This window comes from Marmota flaviventris, chromosome 2, assembly GCF_047511675.1.
Source record: "Marmota flaviventris isolate mMarFla1 chromosome 2, mMarFla1.hap1, whole genome shotgun sequence".
NCBI classification, from domain to species: domain Eukaryota; kingdom Metazoa; phylum Chordata; class Mammalia; order Rodentia; family Sciuridae; genus Marmota; species Marmota flaviventris.
In genome coordinates this window covers 169,312,269-169,320,996 of record NC_092499.1, presented here as the reverse complement: position 1 = coordinate 169,320,996, position 8,728 = coordinate 169,312,269, and positions in this window count along the sequence as shown.

The window sequence follows — 8,728 nt, the reverse complement described above, 5'->3', positions numbered from 1 at the left end:
TCCTGAGTTAGCATTCATTGCATTCCCCTCCCCCTCCTCTTTCTTTTCCTCTTCTTCTTCCTCTTCCTCCTCCTTTTTGAACTGAGTTTTAAAATTTTTAATTAGTTTTAATTAGTTACACATGACAGTAGAATGTATTTATGCACTTTGATATATCATTCATAAAAGGGTTATAATTTCTCATTTTTCTGATTGTACATGTTATAGAATCACCTTGGTCATGAAGTCTAATATGTACACAAGGTAATGATGTCTGTTTCATTCTACTAACCTTCCTATCCCCATATCCCTTCCTCTTCCTTCACTCCCCTCTATCTAATCTAAAATAACTCTATTCTTCCCTATGTCCCACCCCTTTATTGTGAATTAGCATCCACATGTCAGTGAAAACATTTGGCCTCTGGTTTTGGGGGATTGGCTTATTTTGCTTAGCATGATATTATCCATCTCCATCCATTTACCAACAAATGCCATAATTTCATTCTTATTTAAAGCTAGGTAATAGTCCATCAAACATACACACCACATTTTCTTTATCCATTCATCTATTAAAGGGCACCTTAATTGGTTCCATAGTTGAACTATTGTGAATTGAGCTGTTATAACATTGACATGGCAGCATCACTGTAGTATGTTGATTTTAAGTCCTTTGGGAGTAAATCAAGGAGTGGGATGGCAGGGTCAAATGGTGGTTCCATTCCTAGTTTTCTGAGGAATTTTCATACTGCTCCAGAGTGGTTGTACCAATTTGCAGACCCACCACCAATGGATGAATGTACATTTTTCCCCACATCCTCAACAATATTTATTGTTGCCTGTGTTCTTGATGATTGCCATTCTGATTGGAGTGAGATGAAATCTTAGAGTAATTTTTATTTGCATTTCTCTTATTGCTAGAGATGTTGCATAATTTTTCATATATTTGTTGATTGTATATCTTCTTCTGTGAAATGTCTGTTGAGTTCCTTAGCCATTTATTGATTGGGTTATTTGTGGGTTTTTGGTGTTAAGTTTTTTGAGTTCTTTATATATCTTAGAGATCAATACTTTATCTGAGGTGCATGTGGTAAAGATTTTCTCCCAATCTTCAGGCTTTCTCTTTCCATTATTGATTGTTTCTTTTTCTGAGAAGAAGCTTTTTAGTTTGAATCCATCCCATTTATTGATTCTTCATTTTACTTTTTGTGTTTTAGGGGTCTTGTTAAGGAAGTCAGATCCTAGGCCAACATGGTAAAGATTTGGACCTACTTTTTATTATAGTAGGCACAGGGTCTCAGTTCTAGTGCCTAAGTCTTTGATCTATTTTGAGTTAACTTAGGAGCATTTAACCATTGAGCTTCATCCCTAGTCCTTTTTATTTTTCATCTTGAGACAGGGGCTCCGTATATCCCTTATGGTCTAAGTTGCTGAGGTTGGTCTCAAACTTGCAATCTTCCTGCCTCAGTCTCCCAGGTTGCTGAGATGACAGGTGTGTGTCACTATGCCTGTCGCACATTCATTGAATTCTTATAGTTGCCAGGTAGTGTGCAAAGAACTTATGATTTTTAATTGTATGTGCCAATTTGGCTGAGCCAAGGGATGCCCAGATATTTGGCCAAATATTATTGTGGTTATGTCTGGAAGGGTGTTTCCGAATGAAATTAATATAGAAATTGGTTGACTGAGTGAAGCAGATTTCCCATATAATTTTGCTGGACTTCATCCAATCCACAGAAGACCTGCATAGAATGAAAAGGGGAGTAAGAGGAAGCTCATTCTGCTTGACTGCTGAGCTAGACATTGGTTTTTCAGAACTTTAATTAAAACATTGGCTTTCTTGGGTCTCCAGCCCACCAAATTTCAGACCTGAAGTCACACCATCAGCTTTCCTGGTTCTCAGGTCCTCTGAACTGGACTGAAAATGCACAGTAGTTTTCTTTAATATCCAGCTTGCTGCTGCAGATCTTGGAACTTCTCAGCCTCCATGATCATGTGAGCCATTTCCTTATTCTCCCCCCACCCGCCTCTCTCTGTCTCATTCTTTGATTATACTTCTCTGAAGAACCCTGAGTAATACAGCACTTTATATCATATAATCCTCAAATTAAAAATTTAAAAATTAAAAAAAAATAAAAATAAAAATAATCCTCAAATTAGCTCAATGAATAAGATGATTTGATTATCTCTCTCTCTCTCTCTCTCTCTTTTTTTAAATGAGTAAACCAAGGTTCAGTTCAACAAATAGACAGAGACTCAGGTAAGCTTATTTCTTGAATCACTTGGCCTGTGGGTTCTCGGCTCTCTGAAAGAAGAAAGACTGGGAGAATGTGAAAGTGAGGGGGGATGGGAGAGGACATTCCCTTTATAGACTTAATAAGATGGGAGTGGGTATAAAACTTCTGTGGGTCAAGAATTCCAGGATAATGTCCTGCCTAAGATTTCTATGGCATTTGCAATGGTGTCTTCTGGGGGTGTGTATAGGGGAGGGGTTGTAAGTGGAAAAGAGACACTTTTCAATCCTCTGTGGTATACTTACAAGAAGAAAAAAAATTAGTTCAGCAACATTATAAATAAACAAAGATTCTTTGAGGATGAAATCTTGGTGAGGCATGTTCTGTATGGTTTCCATAGAGCTCGACATTGGTCTGGGCCTATAATTAAAGGACCAATGTTATTCCTAATCTTAACAAAATTGTGGAGAAACTAAAGTGAAAGAAGCCAACTTGATGGTCTTTACCTAAATTCACCAACACCGTACCTGAAAAACTCCATTGTACTAGTGAGTGAGTCCCTCATCCATGCCTACATTTAATTCTACTTAATTCATTTCTGATTCTATTTACTTTTATTTTTCTAAATTTAGACCAAAAGGCTGAGTCAACCTAGGTTTAATGGCCATAATCAGTTGGGCCTGGCTCATTGAAATAGTACTGCTGTGCCCTCATGAGAATGACATTAAAGTAGCAAAAGAAAAATGTGCTCAAAACTATTAACTAGATGAAACCAGATGAAAAACTTCACTGCCCTATAAAAAATAGTGAGGAGTGTTTGGGTACAACATCTGGTCATGGAAATGTTACCATGGGGGTCTGTGACCACAAGTTCATGTATTATGACCTAAAGAATTTCAAGCAAGTTACACACAGTAGTAGGAAGTAGAGAAAGAAGAAGAGAAAAGGGGACACTTTCAAGGGAGAAATGGAGAAGATGGCTTCTCTCAGAAAGGGGATGAGTCATGTGCCACTCATTCCCTCCCTCAAGTTTTATTGGGGATCCTGGGGAAATTTCCAGAGAGTCCCATGCAGGTCCACCTCCTGACTTTGGACTGAGAGCAGGATTGCATCAGACTTTCAAGTTCCCTCTACACATGATCTTACTCCATGGAGGGGAAATTTTACTATTATAATGACATGCTAAAGATCCAAAGGCAACTCTGGGTCACCTTGGTTCTAATTGGAACTTGCTCTTCTGGAGTTTATGATTGGTGGGCTTTGCTTTTAATTACCTTGTTTCCCTGAGTCCTGGCATCTGGTCTGTGTAAAGGTCACAGAAATCCCCACATCAGGATACTTATAAGCTTTTCTTATGTGGAGAGAGGAGTCTTTGGGTCTGCATTTCTCCTACAGATAACAGGTAGTTAGCTGAGGAACATAGCACATTCTATTGACTTAAGCCAGGACAGAGCCTGAGTAGCTTTAAGTAAATTGCTTTTTAAAAGAAACCATGTGGAAGTCAGCACAGTAGGCCAGTATACATAATTATCCTCTTAACCCCATGTTCCCAGTGCTCTTGTCTGCCTGCCACCTATCAAGGAGCAGAGAGCAATGGATGCTGTCTAACCAGTTGCCATTTCCAGAGATCTAGAACTGCATTTTGGGGCTGAGAGCAATAGAATGACTTGAAAGGAGCATCACAGAAACTATTGACATTTTGAATAGTGTTTGAAACAAGGAAAACAGTCTCAAAGAGATGCTTTTCCTTGAGATCTTCAATGTGCTACCTGGTAATTCCCAGAATTATTATTCATTCTCTTTTTTCAAATAATGAGTATATTCATTTCTTCAAGGTGTTAGAGAGTTAATCCAAGTAATAACTAGTAGTTTCTCTCTTTAAATACATCTTACAACTAGTTTCTAGATGTTTTAGTTTGCATAGTTTCTGAATTATGTCACCTGTGTATACTTCTTGCACAGCCTCTGTTATCAGGTTTTTTTGGTTTTCATCTTATTTCCCAGGATAAATTCAGATTTCAAAACATACTTTTAGAAATGCCTCTTTTCATCATCATAAATTTGAAATATTTTCTCATTTATCCTCAAGGTTTAGTGTATATAACTTTTTTACTTTGATCTATGTACCCTTCTGTCTACTATATGGCATATTTTGACCTATATATTATATCCATATTTAAACTATAAGTACTATATTTATTTATATTGAATTATATATATGTTCATATATGTTTCATCTCTTATGCTATTTATTATATTGGCAGCCAGTATCTCTAGGAAATACTTAATAGACATACATTTCATATAATGTTTTAAATTATATATATTTAGACATAGAAGTGTAACTCAGTGCTATAGTACTTGCCTCCTATGCACAAGGCTGTGGATTTCATCCCAATACTATAAAACTATAGTCAGTGTATAAACAGAATATATATTTATTTATTCTTCCTAAAACCAGGATTAATCAAGGCATCATTCTATTCATAAGAGCCATAATATCATTTCATTCTCACATTGTAAGGTGTGAGATTTTCACTTACCTCACTAACAGACCATATACTTGAACACTAAGAAAATTCAGGGCCCTTGGTAATATGGAATAGAATATTACTGTTGCAGTAAAGAATTAAATTTGTGTAAGAACAAGAGCTTACTTTTACCTTCATCTCATTATCCTTCTGGATATAGCAAATAATGTCCCAGACCATGCCCACTGTAATCTCCAGAATCTAAAAATATGTTTCCTGACATGGCAAGAAGGACTTTGCAGATGTGATGAAAGAATCTGAGATACTGGGGATCATCCTGGATTACCTAAGGGGCCCAATACGATCATGTTTCCTTAAAAGTGGAAGAAGAGGAAGAAAAGCATGTCAGAGCCATGCTGTGTGAGCAGTACTTGACCTGCAACCAGCATTACTGACTTTGAGAGCTAAGAAGGTCATGAACCAAGAAACATGGGCTGCTTCTATCAGTGGAAACCTCCCTAGATTGTCCAAAAGGTGATATTAGTGATCTACCCTACCAGCATCTATAGTCTAGGTAGAGAGACTCATTGTTCTGTTGTTTTTTCAATCTTTTAATCTATAAAATTATGGATAATGAAAATGTTGATTTAAGCCACCAAGTTTATAAATTATTGTTAAAGCAGCAATAGAAAACTAATACAATTTTCTCCTTTCTTTTTCTTTAAGCAAGTATTTATTAAGTGCATTCCATGCTTGATCTTGAAAATTAAATGAAATATGAGCTAGAAGATGGAAATTGTTACTGTTCTTTTTCTGTTTTAAATTTTCCTAGTGAAGAAACGTGTCCCTTTCCCTCTTACAAGTCGCCCTAAACCAAAAGAGAACAAGTGGAAGAAATGTGATTCCACAATCCTTGAATGTATTAGTAAGGATTGTAAATGTCAACGAAGATCAAAAGGTGATCCAGGAATATTCTGAGAAGACACCCCATTGCAGTAAATCTAACACCAAGACAGTAAAGTACAGTTCTCCAAAGAGTATGGCCTACTTTTGAGAACTTTTTAAATTTTTTTTTTCTGAAGTGGGATTATAATTTACTTATGATTTTTACTTTGGCCAGCAGGAAGGAGGATTGTCATGGGTAGTGAGAGGTTCCCTACACAGTTTGTTACACAGAGTTAAGACTGATGATGATTCACACAGGCATGCTATATTTGTAGGAAGCGGGGGTCTCAGTGTAGCAGCCTGGAGGAGAGAGACTTCACTTTGGGCATAGCCCCAAAGCTGCCTTTCCAAGAACTGGAAAGAGAAAAATGCAAACATATTCCACAAACGTCTCAGAGAAGATGTCATCAGACAGAACCAGGGGACAAGTTAGCCTAGGTAAGGTAGGGAGAAAAAGGAAGAATAAATAATATCACAAAGAATGAAGGCCATAATAAGTACAAAGAGAGAAGGATCTTTCTCAAGTGACACAGGGGCAGGCAAGAGAACTAAAAGTGAAGAAATAAAATGTAAAGAACAAAGAGTTAAGAAAGATTACAAAGAAAGTGACTAACAACTGCAATCTAATGCTCATATAATTCATCTCTGAAATAGAAAGCTGCAGTAATAGAACATAAAACATTTAAAAATAAAATCTGAGAAAATATTAGTGTCATAATAACTTCAAATATAAACCATGAAAAGGCATGCTGTCTCTCACCATTAAATATAATCATCAATGTAAAAAAATATTCCAGTAAAACTATGTTAGCCCAAAGACAAAGGAAGAATGTTTTGTTAATCTTGACTAAAAAAAAATTAATTGTATTTAAAGGGAAAACCATGAGGCCAGACTAAGACTTCCTCCTCACAGCCACACTTCATTTTAGAAGCAACGCTCATAATGTCCTCAAGGAAAGAAAAGATAAAACAATCATTCTGTGTAAAGCCAAGCAAATATCTAAGTGTAAAGTGAGCAGACAGACATCTTGACCTAAACTCTTCAAGGAATATGTATCTCATAATCTTTCTAAAAAGTAATTATTATAAACCAAATGTCAGCAAATCAAGATAAAAATGGAGAAAATGGAACAAATGGGTTATCAGTGAAACCATTTAATGGTAATAATAAGACTAATTTAAATGCCAATCAAACTCAGAAAATGTAGGAATTATAGGAGCAATACTTAGAAAAGGAGGAAGAGAATGGTGGAAAGATATATAACTTTTAGAGCCAGATATGAAAGATAGTATCATAAACTAGATAAGGACAGTAATACAAGTAAAGAGACATTTAAAGTTAAAAAAGATAAATACCAAAAAAAAAAAAACACCCCAAAACCCAAAAAACAAAAACAATGTTGTGAGCAACTAAAGTTTTGGATGTTGAAGGAGGAAAAGGAATAAGAAGGAAATGGAAATATATTACTTTATTCCTTATGGTAAGGAGTGGTTGTAGCCAGGGGTGATGGCACTCACCCATAATTCCAGCAACTGGAGAAGCTGGAGAAGGAGGATCCTAAATTCAATGTCAACCTGGGCAACTTAGTGATACCTTGTCTCAGAATAAAATAAAAAGGACTGGAGATGTAGCTCAGTGGTAGATGGCCCCTGGGTTCAGTTCCCCAGTGCAACACACACACACACACACACACACACTGAAAGAAGTGTTTTTTTAATCCTAAATATAGATATTATGATATATCCAAATGACAGAGAGAGTGGTACATGCCTACAGTCCCAGCTACTTCAGAGGCTGAGGTGCAATGATCGTTTGAGTCCATGAGTTTGAGACCAGCAATATAAATTGACCCTGTCTTTAAAAAAATGCAGAGGGAGGGCACATTTATGTAGTGAGAAAAAGTATTACAAAAATTGTGACTGCTCTATAGTTCTACATGCATAGATAAAATTTCTAAAATGCACTAAATTTTAAAACAATAGTGTATAAGAAATAAAAGAAAATATATGTATATGAATTTGTATACACCACTGAAATGAACCTATAGGCAAGCTAAATAAGGCCTAGGAATATGATTTTTAAAACCTTTTTTGGTACTTGAAAGCTTGAGGGGAGGCAAGCCTCACTGTATACCCTCTTCGTGACTTTCAACTTGTAACTTGTGCATGCGTGTCTTACTTTAAAATACATACTGTTGTGTCTTTTGCAAGGAGAAAATGAGTTTGCATCTTGATTTTGCCCTGCAGAATTTTACACTCCTTTGAGGTGACACAGATACACAGATAATTCTAAAACAGTGAGGCAGGTGCTATATGATACAAATGTACCCCATGCTCTGGATAAACATAAGAGCCTTAATTTCTCCTGAAAGGGTTAGAGAAGCTGAGTTTTGAATGGAAAGAATGATTTAAGAGATATTTATAAAACAGTGTCAATCAATACTACTTAATGACTGACTGGAGGTGTAATGTGAGGCCCTGGAAGAAGTTTAAAAATGACTCACTGGCTCTTCTTCCAGCCACTCAGTGTATTCCAAGGCCATTCATTTTTAGTTCAGCAAATGTTTATTACTGCCTCACTATATTCCATGCACATTGTCCAGCCCTGTGAATTAGAAGTCAGATAAACAATGGTTCCTGACTGCAAGGAAAGTGAAGTCTAATGATATGGCTTGGTAGATTATAATGATGACCTCAATTACTCATTTCTGTATTCATATCTTGTATAAATGAATGTGTCCATTTTGTCCCTCTCCCATCATGGGAAATGTGTGTATATATACATATATTATATATACATACTTAATAAATAAATATGTATTTATATGTATTTTTTTTTCTTTTTAATTTTTTATTGTTGGCTGTTCAAAACATTACATAGTTCTTGATATATCATATTTCACAATTTGATTCAAGTGGGTTATGAGCTCCCATTTTTACCCCATATACAGATTGCAGAATCACATCAGTTACACATCCATTGATTTACATATTGCCATACTAGTGTCTGTTGTATTCTGCTGCCTTTCCTATCCTCTACTATCACCCCTCCCCTCCCCTCCCCTCCCCTCTTCTCTCTCTGCCCCCTCTACTGACATTCGT